General features: G+C 37.4%; 1 long non-coding RNA gene across 1 annotated transcript; it reads right to left on the bottom strand.

Annotated features, from left to right (window-relative positions):
* Nucleotides 1-7,912: 7,912 nt before the first annotated feature.
* On the bottom strand, nucleotides 7,913-9,633 carry LOC143850696 (uncharacterized). Its single transcript, XR_013236024.1, has 2 exons — nucleotides 9,500-9,633; nucleotides 7,913-8,374 (listed from the first exon to the last, which is right to left on the bottom strand). It is a non-coding gene; the product is annotated as an uncharacterized LOC143850696 (long non-coding RNA).
* Between the last annotated feature and the right edge of the window lie 2,794 nt (nucleotides 9,634-12,427).

Genomic DNA, 12,427 nt, shown 5'->3' with positions numbered 1-12,427 from the left:
GGTTTTCTGGCGTATGTCTTATAGATTCAACAACTCCGCTCTAGGAGGTATGCAGTCACGCTGCCTGGATGCCTAGCGATCACGCTTTATGCAGCCTTGATGAGAGAAGAAAACAATCCAAAACTTTGCAAAATAATAAGAACTAGAAGGTAGAAGAATAGAGACAATAGATAGAAATATGTTTATGTTCGTGTGTATCTCTCAACACAGAACAACACCATAAAAAGACTTACAAAAGTCGCGTCCTTAATCCCTTAGTTAAAGGACACATTAAGGAAACAATTTTGAATGTTGCCCAACGGGAAGAAAAGATAAAGCTGCACTTATTGGGCGGTTATAAAACCAAAACGATGCAAGTTAATATCGCCGTTAACTTCGAAATTATTCACTAATAATAAAGGTGAAGTTATTCACCAAGGACGACAAAGTTGTTCACTAAGAATGGTGTAGTTATTCACCAAGAGCGGCGAAGTTATGCACCAATAACCTCGAAGTTAAGGGAGAATTTACATGGGCAGTAACAAAATAAAAAATAAAATTTAGAGGAAAAACTTCGAGCTATATGTGAGGTTGGCCGGGCCATGCCGGGCGGTACGCATGTGTGGTATAGCCAACAGCCCATCGGGTCCACTCGGCCACTCATGTGCATAGGTCCCTTTTTCCTATTCTCATTCACAGAGCAAATGAAGTGAAAACTAATATATACCCATGAACCATTCCTCCACTTTCGAATGTGGGACTAAATGTCTCCACAAAGCACAAAAAGAGAATGGAGGGAAATTCAAGTTTTTCTTTGAAAATGCCACAAAAGCTTAAAGTGGACAAACTAAACGACAAAAGACGTATACAGTCAAAATGAGTAAATAAGTCTAGTGACCAGTGAGACCATCAAAATGGGTAAATAAGTCAACATTTGCTAGGTCCCGGAAAGCCATTTCCCTCCTGAAATTTGCATGAGAGAACAGCGACATATGCTCTTAATCATTTAATTCATCTGATATGGCTGTGTTCGCCTGCAAAAGTCAGCCGCGAACTGGCTTTGCCCAAAATGGCCTAGCAAATCCCTTTTTTAATGATGCGTAATATGTGGTGTTTTCTTGTAGCTATGACAGTCTTAGAAATGTTGAGGTCAATGGCTTCCAAGGTGACCGCCGCCAAAAAGGGTCCGGTTGGGTTTGGGTTGAGTCTGGTTGGATTCATGTTCATCTAGGGCAAAACAGAAAAAATATAAGGAAAAAACATAATCCTAAGAAAATTATGAAAAAATTAGAGGACGGAGCTCGGGTTCGGGTTGGATTGCCAAGGCCTCAACCCTAACCCAATCCTAAATTAAATCGGCTTGTCTTTTCCCAACCCTAACCTGAGCCAAAATCAGATTGAACCCGTCAGGTTCGAGTTGAGCCCGGCCCAAGTTGCACCCCTACTTATGATTCCTTTTACAAATAAGATTAAATAATTCCAGTTCAAATAAGGATTAATTTTTGTGGTATCCAAACGGAACAAGGACCTGTTTTCAGATTGCAAGAAAAACATATCCGATGGAGCATCGTAATTGAAGGTCTCTCTAGGTAAAAATTGAACAAAGTTGGTGCAAGTTATATATCTCTTTTCGTGTGCAAATAAAGTAGGACATTTTGGCAATATTTTTCCTTTCAAAACTTCTCCAAAAAATTCTCACAAACCAAACAGGGCATAAGTAGGTTTACACGTTTTCTATAAAAAAAAAAGAAAAACTCCCAATGAAAATGCATTTACCATTTTTTTTTGAGAGAACGGTTTCTACACACAAGTGTAGATAAGTTATCTACACACTAGCTTAAAATGCAGTGGGGGCCACATTTTTTAGGTGATCCAAAGCATTCATTTGATGGGCCCTCACATAGATAGAGTGTGTCCAAAAAATCAGCTTCATAGGATCATCCTAACCCTTCGAATCGTGGAGGCAAAAAATGGACAGATATATGAAGGTTTATACACGTCCATTTCACCTCCACAAATCGTAGGGTTGGGACGATCCTATGGAGCCGATTTTTTGTGGACACAATATCTATGTGAGGGCGAATCAAATGAATGGTTTGGATCACCCAAACAATATGCCATCCACTGTAATTTAAGCTAGTGTGTAGATAACTTATCTACACTTGTGTGTAGAAACCGTTTTCTCTGTTTTTTTTTTTGCGGGGGGACTCTCATTGAAAATGTGTTTACCAAACATTGGAAAATTCATTTTTCATATAAATTAAAAAAATCCCAAAAAATAAATAAAAAATCCTTACATCCAAACAGCCAGGAGGTTCTTTTTATTGCTGGATAGATTTCCATCATATGCAAGAATGCTATATTGAGGAACTACCATTCTATAAATTTCTTACACAATAACCCTTTGCTGGATAAAATTCTGAAGGAAACCGTAATTTCGAGACCAAAGATGTAAAGTAATGAAATTCCACTAATCTTGAATTCTTGGATGACTTCCATCAATCACATAAAGTGCTAACACAGTTACCTAATCTACCATTAAGAGATTTAGATAAGAAATGAAATGGCAAATCCTAATCTAACACAGTTAGCTAATCTACCATTAATACTTAAGTACCTACCTAATCAAAGCAAATCAGATCTCATAATATCCCCCATAAATTCAAGTGAGCTTCCCATGCTTACTTACAAGCAAAGTGGGAAATAACAAGGTTATAAGGTCTACTACTTGCATAAACGGAAGGAAATAACCTCTTCAGGTTTTAATGGTTCCCCGTTCTTTAACAAACAATCGACGGGTCGGAGTCGCCTGAAATTTTTTGGATTGATCAGTGTCACTGAAGCAAATTCCCCGCAGTCGATATGAACATCATAAATGGTCACTGGTTTAGATCCATAATTCAGAACTTGAACAGAGAAAATGGAGATGTGACCGTGCCCCGTCCCTATTTTGCCTTGTTGTATCTCAATGTTGCTCGGATGGCAAGTTGAGTTCAAACTCTTCCCAGCTGCAATACAATGCCAACTAATTTGGCCGTCCCTATTTTGCCTTGTTGTATCTCAATGTTGCTGGGATGACAAGTTGAGTTCAAACTCTTCCCAGCTGCAATACAATGCCAACTAATTTGGTTAGAACCATAATACGAACACTTAGCGAGTCAACTCAGTGGGTCAACTTAGTGGGTCAGTAAAACAAGTTTAACTATTGACCTCTTATTTATTTATTTTTTGGTAGGCGATTTCGACCTCCTGGTTGAAGAACAAAGCCTAGAAAAATTGGCAATTGAGGGGAGGTTCATTCCCATCGACCTCTTATTTAGTGGTTAAATAACTCATAAACATTTTTTTTTCTATTAATTACAACATAAGAAGGGAAGTGATATATTCTCCCCCTTTCTTCCTTGGGCCACCTCCTAGTAGTGTAAAAGTATAATCATAAATACAACTGGCACAATGAAGAAAAGGGGGCGTCCCTTGTAAAAAATTGGGTTTTTGACAAATTCAAAATGGAACAAAAAGTCAAAAACATTGGTCCTCCACTCTTTATTTTTGTACTTTCCATTTTCGTCCCTCTTTATTTAGAATTCTCTAGGGTTGCAACTTGGGTATGGTTTTACCCTACCCGCATCGACCTCACCCGAAAATAACATGGGTTGGGTTTACAGAAAAAAAAAAACCCGAAACCACTCTTATAGGTGTATTGTAGCTTTCTTAAATATCTTTCTAATCACACGACAAATTATTTAAAAAAATATTAATAGAATTGTTTCTTGAGGTGATCATCTTTGTGATGTGTAAAAATAGTTTCTGTCTTTGATTTAAGCACATGATGACATAGATTTAGATATTTTTGGCATGACGATTGGTTGTTTTCTACAAACTTCGAAATTAGCCACTCTAAACAATAAAAACCCGACCTGACCTGACCCGAAAAACTATCTGGGTGGGGTCGAGTTTATGAAACTCAGGTTTTCCCATGAAAAATTAGGCCCAACCCGAGACAATTTCTTGGGTAGGGCAGGGTTCTGGAAAACCCGACCCGCCCAACCCGAGTTGCAACCCAAGAATTTTCCATTGGATCTAGTTGTACTTTGACCAACAAAAAAGGTTCTAATTAAACAAAAGATGGGTTGTTACTAAAAATAGGGTGGAAATAAAGTTTTCTCAAAAAAAAAAAAAAGTCAAAATCCGGAGTTACTACGTTTTTATAGGGAAATAATATTAACACAATTATGTTTTTTTTATAATTGCACTAACCTATCTTGTCATTTAACGTTTAAAGAGTCGTCTAGGGTTATTACAGTTCCCAAAAAACTCTTACAAACCAATTAAAAAGGAAAAGAGAAGCTGTATTTGTGCAATTATTTAATAATGGTTATATCATATGTATACGTAAGAGAGAGTTACCAGCAGCTTGGAAGCCCATGAGAAGAGCACAGAAAAGGACGAAAAGCCAGGCCGAAGACATATTTGATGGATCAAGGGTGAGCTAGAAAAGGAGACGAGCCTTTCAGCCTTTGCAAAAGATGCAAGAGCTTTTTTCCTCCACTTCTCAGCCCAATTCTTTGGAAAACAAAATAACCACCACAAGCTCTTGTGTCTTAATAAATAAAGGGACCTATATATAGAACGAAGGCTATTGATAGAAATTAGAAATAGTAACTAAAACCTACAAGCTTTTGTGTCTTAATAAATAAAGGGGCCTATAGAAGGAAGGCAATTGATAGAAATTAGAAACAGTAACTAAATACTTCAATTCTTCATTTAGAGACTCCTATTCTTGCTTATTCCAAAAATAACCCTGCATGGATACTCCCTCTCTCTATAAAATTCCAAATCAAAGCGAAGGCTAACATATTAGGGACTTCGTAATTCTATTTCTTTCTCTTCTTCTCTCTATAATTTTAAGTATCTCTTCGTAATTCTATTTCTTCCTCTTCTTCTCTCTATAATTTTAAGTATCTTTTTCCTGTTGGGACTGAGATAAAATGGTAAGTCGATGATCTCATCTGTAATGAACAAAAATAGCTTCCAAGACATAGATGGCATATGTGCTCGGCAATTGGCACCGTCGAATTGATTGGTCATCACAAGGCCACCCAATGGGTCCATGTCAAATATGCCAATCGGAGATCTCTCTCGTAAGATTGTGCCATTGCTAAATCAATGGCTTAAAGACATCTTTATGATTCAACAACCAAGGAAAATTACAAAAGAAATAAGTGTTTTTAACAAAATAGAGGAAGAAGGAACTTTATTTATAAAGCACAGGAGCAAAACGTTTTTTTACAACCAAGGAAAATTCCTAGCTAGGAGAAAACTAGAAAGTAATAAAAATTTAATACTTTTGAATTATTTTCAGTACTTCCCTTTAATTCAAAGTGCTTTGTAAATATGTCGAGGACGCCATGTAACTTGAAAAACTCCTCCTTTTGAATTGCTTTTTTTAAACATGTGGGCGATTTGATCCACCATGTTGAAATGCTCTAGCTTGATTTCTTCTTGAGTCACAAATTCTCTTTAATTTGGATTTGTAAATCCATTTTTCACGTAAAAGCAAATAGTCCCACATCGATAAGTGAAATGGATGGAGATGGGTTATAGGGGAATGAGCATCATCCCTCTAACATCTAGCTTTTAGGGGGTGAGTTCTACCTGGTTAAATTCCCTACAAATGGTATTAGAGCTCAGGGCGTGGTAACCCCGGCAATCTCCCCCTCCATGCGGAAGTAACACGGAGAATCTCGCCCCTCCACACGGTGGCAAAGCTGGAACCACAAGATACTACATCGGGGTTTCTGAGATCTTCCCCGATGGGCATTTCCACCCTCGGAGGGAAACCGGGGTTACCACACCCTGAGCTATGATCCAATTTTTGTGGCAAAAAGCCCACCGCCAATAACACCTGCCAATCTACCACCGGCGAATACACAGAAATACCCAAGATCTTGCACAACAAGGTGGAGAAAATATTTGCCAACAAACCACAACCACCAACAAAAGGAATCACAAGCAACCCCAAGAAGACAAGAATATACTTGGTTCACCACAATGGGCTACTCTAGGGATAAGGCAACACAAAATATCCACTATTTAGAACCAATAGTACAATGTTACCTCCACCTTAACTCTTGAAAGAAATATCCTGTCCCCAATATTGATAGTGGCACCTCCCATCTATTCTCATTTTTTTAATTTTATATTCATGCATTTGGCACTCCACTCCTTTGATCCATACACCCCCATCTTTTGTCCAAAAGCAAAATCCCACCCTCAGAATTTGATAATTACACTCGTAAAAGACAACAACATCAAACTTTGGTTCTCACTAGTTTCATCAAGCGTCATTCCAATGTCATTGATATTTGTCGCTGCCACCAATCTCCAATTGTTGCTCTCCTACCAACTTTTCATCTGCTTTCTACATCTATCTTCCTTCCAAATCATAATTTCTTTTTTTTTTTTTTTTTTTTTTGTCTATTTCAATTGCAGTACCTCTTTGAGGAGCATACCTGAAAAGGAGTTCTACTCAGTTGAGGAATCTCGATTCCTTGAGGTGCATGCTTGGGAGAGTAGCTTCAAATTCCATAAGGATTGACATCAAAAGATGACCCATGACATCTAATTCTATATTCCACGAGGATCGATAACTAAAACCGTGATGATTTGCCCATTGAGACTTGATTCATTGTGATCCATTTCCTTAAAGATAAGTGTTTAATACCGATGATATCTAAAATTGGTCCATGAAAACTCTCCCATCGAAGCTAGAGTTTCATATATTAAGCATACTGAGGCTCATCTTTCAAGCAGCATAATATTTGGCAATCAGCTTCAATCATCCGACAACAGGCATAAATCATCGTCTTTAGCAATACCGGCAACTTATATCAGGCGACATCCTCAGCATGCAATTTATCAATATTTAGTATCATTGATCAGATTGGGAATTTTAATTGAGGAGTTTTATTGTAGTATCAAACGCATGTTGATTTCGAATCCACATACGTTTGATGGGGCATGTTAGAGTAGATCAAATCTATCAGATCTGAACATTGGATCACAAGTATTAGATGCGAAGAAAGGTAGTTAGAACTTAGAACAGAGAAGGAAACTGGTTTAGATTAGGATTATCTTCTTATTATCTTTATCTTACCATGATTATCTGTAAGTGTTTTATATAAGCACCTATCATTGTTAATGAAGGACAACTGAGATTAATCAAATCTCCAAAACTTATCAATTTGAAGTATTGGGCCTCATAAAAACTTAGTCACACAAGCACATTTTCTAAAGGGGGTTTGCTAGGTCCCGGGAAGCCATTTCTCCGCCGACATTTGCATGAGAGAACATCACACATGCTCACATTTTAGCAGATTGTCTTATTCATTTAATTCATCTAGATGGCTGTTCTTACTGTGAAATGGCTTTCCGTAAAATGCCCTAGATAATCCCTTCTTTTAAGGGTACTGATAAATCGACCCCCAAATATCTTAAATCGACCCCCTATGTCTTTTTCTCTCTCCTCTGGGCTAGAGTGAGAGATAGGAGAAAGACAGAGACAAAGGGGGTCGATTTAAGATATTTGGGGGTCGATTTATCACTCTCCTTTTTTAATGAGCATAATATGTGGTGTTTTCTTGTGGCTATGACAGTTTTAGAAATGTTGTGGTCAATGGATTCCAAGGAGACCTTATGATCCCATTTATAAATAAGATTAAATATTCCATTTCAAATAATCTAAGGTCTTTTTTGCATATTGCAAGAAAAACATTTCCGATGGATCATCATATATTGAATGTCTCTCTAAGTAAAAATTATAGAAAATAATATTTTCTATGAAAATAATATTCCATGGAAAATAAAATTGCAGGGTCTAAGATGGTTTACAACTTTTCTATTTATTTTGGAAAATACTCCCATGGAAAATGCGTTTACCAAACATTGGAAAATTTATTTTTCATAAAATTAAAAAATTCCAGAAAAAAAAAAAAAATCCTTACATCCAAACAGCCAGTAGGTTCTTTTATTGCCGGATAGATTTTCATCATATACAAGAATGCTTATTTACAACGAACGTGGGAAGTAACAAGTTCATAAGGTCTACTATTTGTATAATAGAAGGAAATAACCTCGTTAGGATTTAATGGTTCCCCGTTCTTCAACAAACAATCGCCCGGTTGGAGTCGCCTGAAAATATTTGGATTGATCAATGTCATTGAAGCAAATTCCCCGCAGTTGATATGAACATCATAAATGGTGACCGGTTTAGGTGGATGATTAAGAATTTGAACCAAGAACATGGGGACATGATTGTATGCGAGCCCTACTTGGTCTTGATGTATCTGAATATTGCTCGGATGACAAGTTGCGGCCAAGCTTCCTTGGTTCCCAGCTGTAATGCCATGCTAACTAATCTGGTTAATTAGAACTATAATACCAAAAACTTAGCGAGTCTACTCAACTCAACTCGACGGTAAAACTAGTTGACTCGCCGACAACACGTCCCGATATGAAAAGTGAAAACACACTACAATATTCAAATTCTCGAGTTCTGACTTATTTATTTATTGGTAGGTAAGCTGGAATTGAAACTCCGAACCTACAGATTGAAGAACAAAGCCTCGATTAATTGAGCTAGAGGCTCAATCCCATCGACTTCTTATTTATCGGTTAAATAACTCAAACAAATTTTTTAGAGGTGCAACTATTGTCGGGTGGGGTTGAGCTTTTGCTAAAAAATGAATTGGAATCAACTTGAACATGACCCAATTTTAAGGTAAAAGCTCAACCTGAATTCCCAAAAATCAGCATGAGATGCACCACTAATATTTAAGGGAAGTGATATATTCTCCCTCTTCTTACGTCGGCCACCCTCCTCTAGTGTATTTATGACTACTCATTTTGCGCTACAAGGGGTGGCCCTCCGATCTATATTGGAACTACATATTATGGAAACCTTTATAGATCGGAGGGATGGGATCATCCTTTGGAAATGATTTGCGGGGCACACCCTATTTACATTGTGGGCTATCAAATTGACGGTTTGGATCATCATATGGCCTAAGCCGTACAACATTTTGAAAAAATCTTAGACTACATGGGCTTACAACATATAAAATCTCTGTATATAGCTAGAATTCTATAGGGAAACGAAATCACAACCTAGGTTTTAAATTTCGGTTTCGGAGGAGCGTCAAGGGTCTCCACCGAAACCCGAAATTTCGGATTTCGGTCGAAATTTAAAACCTTGATCAAAACTATGTTTTTATAATTGCACTAACCCATCTTGTCATTCAATAACTATGTTTTTATAATTGCACTAACCCAAGTTGTCATTCAATGTTGAAGAAGTCGTCAAGGGTTATTACAGTTCCCAAAAAGCTCTGACAAACCAATTAAAAAGACAAGCTGCGTTTGTGCAATTATTAAAGAATGGTTGTGCTTGGTATCATACTATCATTTCCCATTTTATATCATATGTATAAGTAAATTCTAAGAGAGAGAGAGAGGGATTTACCAGCAGCTTCGAAACCCATGAGAACAACAGCGAAAAGGACAAAAAGCCTGGCCGAAGACATATGTGATGGATTAAGGGTGAGATAGAAAAGGAGCCGAGCCTTTCTTCCTACAGTTTTCAGCCCAAATCTTTCGAAAAACAAAATAACAAGCACAAGTTCGTGTGTCTTAATAAATAAGGGAAGAGACCAATATAAGGAAGGCTATTGATAGAAATAGTAACTAAATCCTTCATTTAGAAATCCACATTTCTTGCTTATTGCAAAAATAACCCTTGGCATGTTCGGCAGTCACTATATTCCGGGATTCTTCCAAAAATAAGGAAGCCTGTCTCTCAAATTTCTCCTTCTTTTTCGACAAATTAATGAGATTCATTGGAGTGACACATAATCGCTTCCAAAGATTGACATTAAAACATTGGAAAACGTCTTTTACAACTTCCTTTTTCCCCCTAAGTAAAAAAAATTAATAGGGTCTGTTCAAGCTATCTTTTTTAGTATGTAAATAAATTAGAAAATTTTGATAATATTTTTCCTTTCAAAACTTTCCCTAAAAAATTCTTCTAATCCAAAAGAGATTGTTTCTGATAGAACACCGTTCTATCATAAGAGAAATTAGGGAAGAAGATGATGGGGAAAGAGAAAATAATGAGTTAATTCGAGGAAACTCAGGCCTCCAATGAGTTAATTCGAGGAAATTCGACCTCCAAGATGCAAACTGCACTTAATTTGATTATTCATTCCTCAAAAGCCATATGGCATCTACATTATATAGAAATTTGGGAAAGCAAAATATGAAAATAGAAATCAACAGAATAAAAAACATGAAATAAGGAAAGCTAATATAAGATAGCAATAACATAAATGAGGAAAGCATCTAAATAGGAAAATCTATTCCTAACATTCCCCTGCCCTTAATTTCAACCTTGTCCTCAAGGTTGATTATCCTCATCATCGTCGTCGGAATAACTAGCTGGCTCGATCATCAACAACCGTTTTTGTTCTCAACGATGACCCTTATGCCATTTTCTCATCACAGTGCCAACATAGCCCCTTAGTCATTCAGTCCTTGAGTTCTTCTTCCGTCAATCGCTTCACATGCATATTACGACTCGTGAATTTTATGGGACCTTATCGAAGAAGATCAAGGGGTCGGCTAGTAAAGCCATCACACGAACGTCGACTATCTTCATGTAGTCTTTCCTCCTGCAATCGTGCATAAGAGATAGCTGCCGTCATCGTGCGAGGACGATACATCTTGACTTCCAGCCGAATTTTCGGGCGAAGTCCCTCAATAAATGTTCCCACTAATTGAGGTTCCAACCAATCTTGTGCACGATTGACGAGTCGTTCGAAACGGCTTTGATACTCTAAGACTGTCGTACTTTGTCATATCTCTGCTAACTCGCCGTGAACGTTCTCATACTGGGAGGGGCCAAAACGTACTAACAATCCATCTACAAACTTTCTCCAGTTTGGCAATCCGTGATAGATCCCCTCAAACCACTTGAACCATTGGATGGCATCACCTTCTAAATTAATGGAGGTGATGGTAACCCGTTGGTAGATGGGAGTTTGATAGAATCGGAAAAAAACGTTCCGCTCGTGTCACTCATCGCTCTGGATCACTACCATCCCATCGTGGGAAGTCTATCTTCATATGGGGACAATATTGCTCTCGTTCAACGCCGAAGCCACCTTCCTGACGAACACGATCCTCGTCCCGTCGATCCGGTATGTTGACAGATCTAAGCCCTGCACCCGAATTGTCATGAGTAATGGTTGGCTCAGGTGATGGACGGATTTGGAGAAGAAGATCCGTGATCTTTTGTAACTGTGTCTCAATGTTGTTGAATCGTGCCTGATAAACCGCATTGAGTTCTTTTATGATTTCAGCTTTCAACTTCGCTTCCAAGGCTTGTTCGTCTGATGAAGAACCACTCTTGTTCTCGGCAGCCATGGAATAAGCCTTCAAATCTCTGATACCGAGCTCGTTCTTTTGAAGGCACGTCAGAGGCATCCACCAGGAAGTGCTCTGATACCAAGTTGATAGAACACCGTTCTATCAGAAGAGAAATTAGGGAAGAAGATGACGGGGAAAGGGAAAATAAGGAGTTAATTCGAGGAAACTCAGGCCTCCAATGAATTAATTCGAGGAAACTCGACCTCCAAGATGCAAACTGTACTTAATTTGATTATTCCTTCCTCAAAAGCCATACGTCATCTACATTATATAGAAATTAGGGAAAGCAAAATATGAAAATAGAAATCAGCAGAATAGAAAACAGGAAATAAGGAAAGCTAATATAAGATATCAATAACATAAATAACGAAAGCATCTAAACATAACAATATTTTCTATGAAAAAATATTCCATAGAAAATAAATTCAAGGGTCTAGTAAGTTTACAGCTTTTCTTGAAAAAGTTTGATTTTTGCAAAAAAAAACTTGCATGGAAAATGAGTTTTCCAATGTTTAATTTGGTAAAGGGATTTCTCATATAAAAAATTCCAAAAAAAATTCGTAACATCCAAACAGCTAGTAGGATCTGGATAGATTTCCATTAGGTACAAGAACGATATATATATATATATATATATATATATTAATGAGGAACTTTTATTCTATAAAAATTATATATAATAGCTGAAAAGTCCTTTATTGCCGGATAAAATTCTACATAAATTGAACCAGGAAACCATAATTTCGATACCAAACAAAATAATCTCATGCAAGAGATATCAAGTGAGCTTCCCAGGCTTACAACGAACATGGGAAGTACAAGGTTATAAGGTTTACTATTTGCATAATAGAATGAAATAACCTCATTAGGTTTTAATGGATCCCCGTTCTTCAACAAACAATCGCCCGGACCGAGTCGCCTGAAAATTTTTGGATCAATCATTTTCACTGAAGCAAATGCCCGGCAG

This window comes from Tasmannia lanceolata, unplaced genomic scaffold (assembly GCF_043159265.1).
Source record: "Tasmannia lanceolata isolate RefF3 unplaced genomic scaffold, GAP_Taslan_0.1 ptg000003l, whole genome shotgun sequence".
In the NCBI taxonomy this organism is placed as follows: Eukaryota; Viridiplantae; Streptophyta; class Magnoliopsida; order Canellales; family Winteraceae; genus Tasmannia; species Tasmannia lanceolata.
This window is presented reverse-complemented; position numbering and strand designations above follow the sequence as displayed.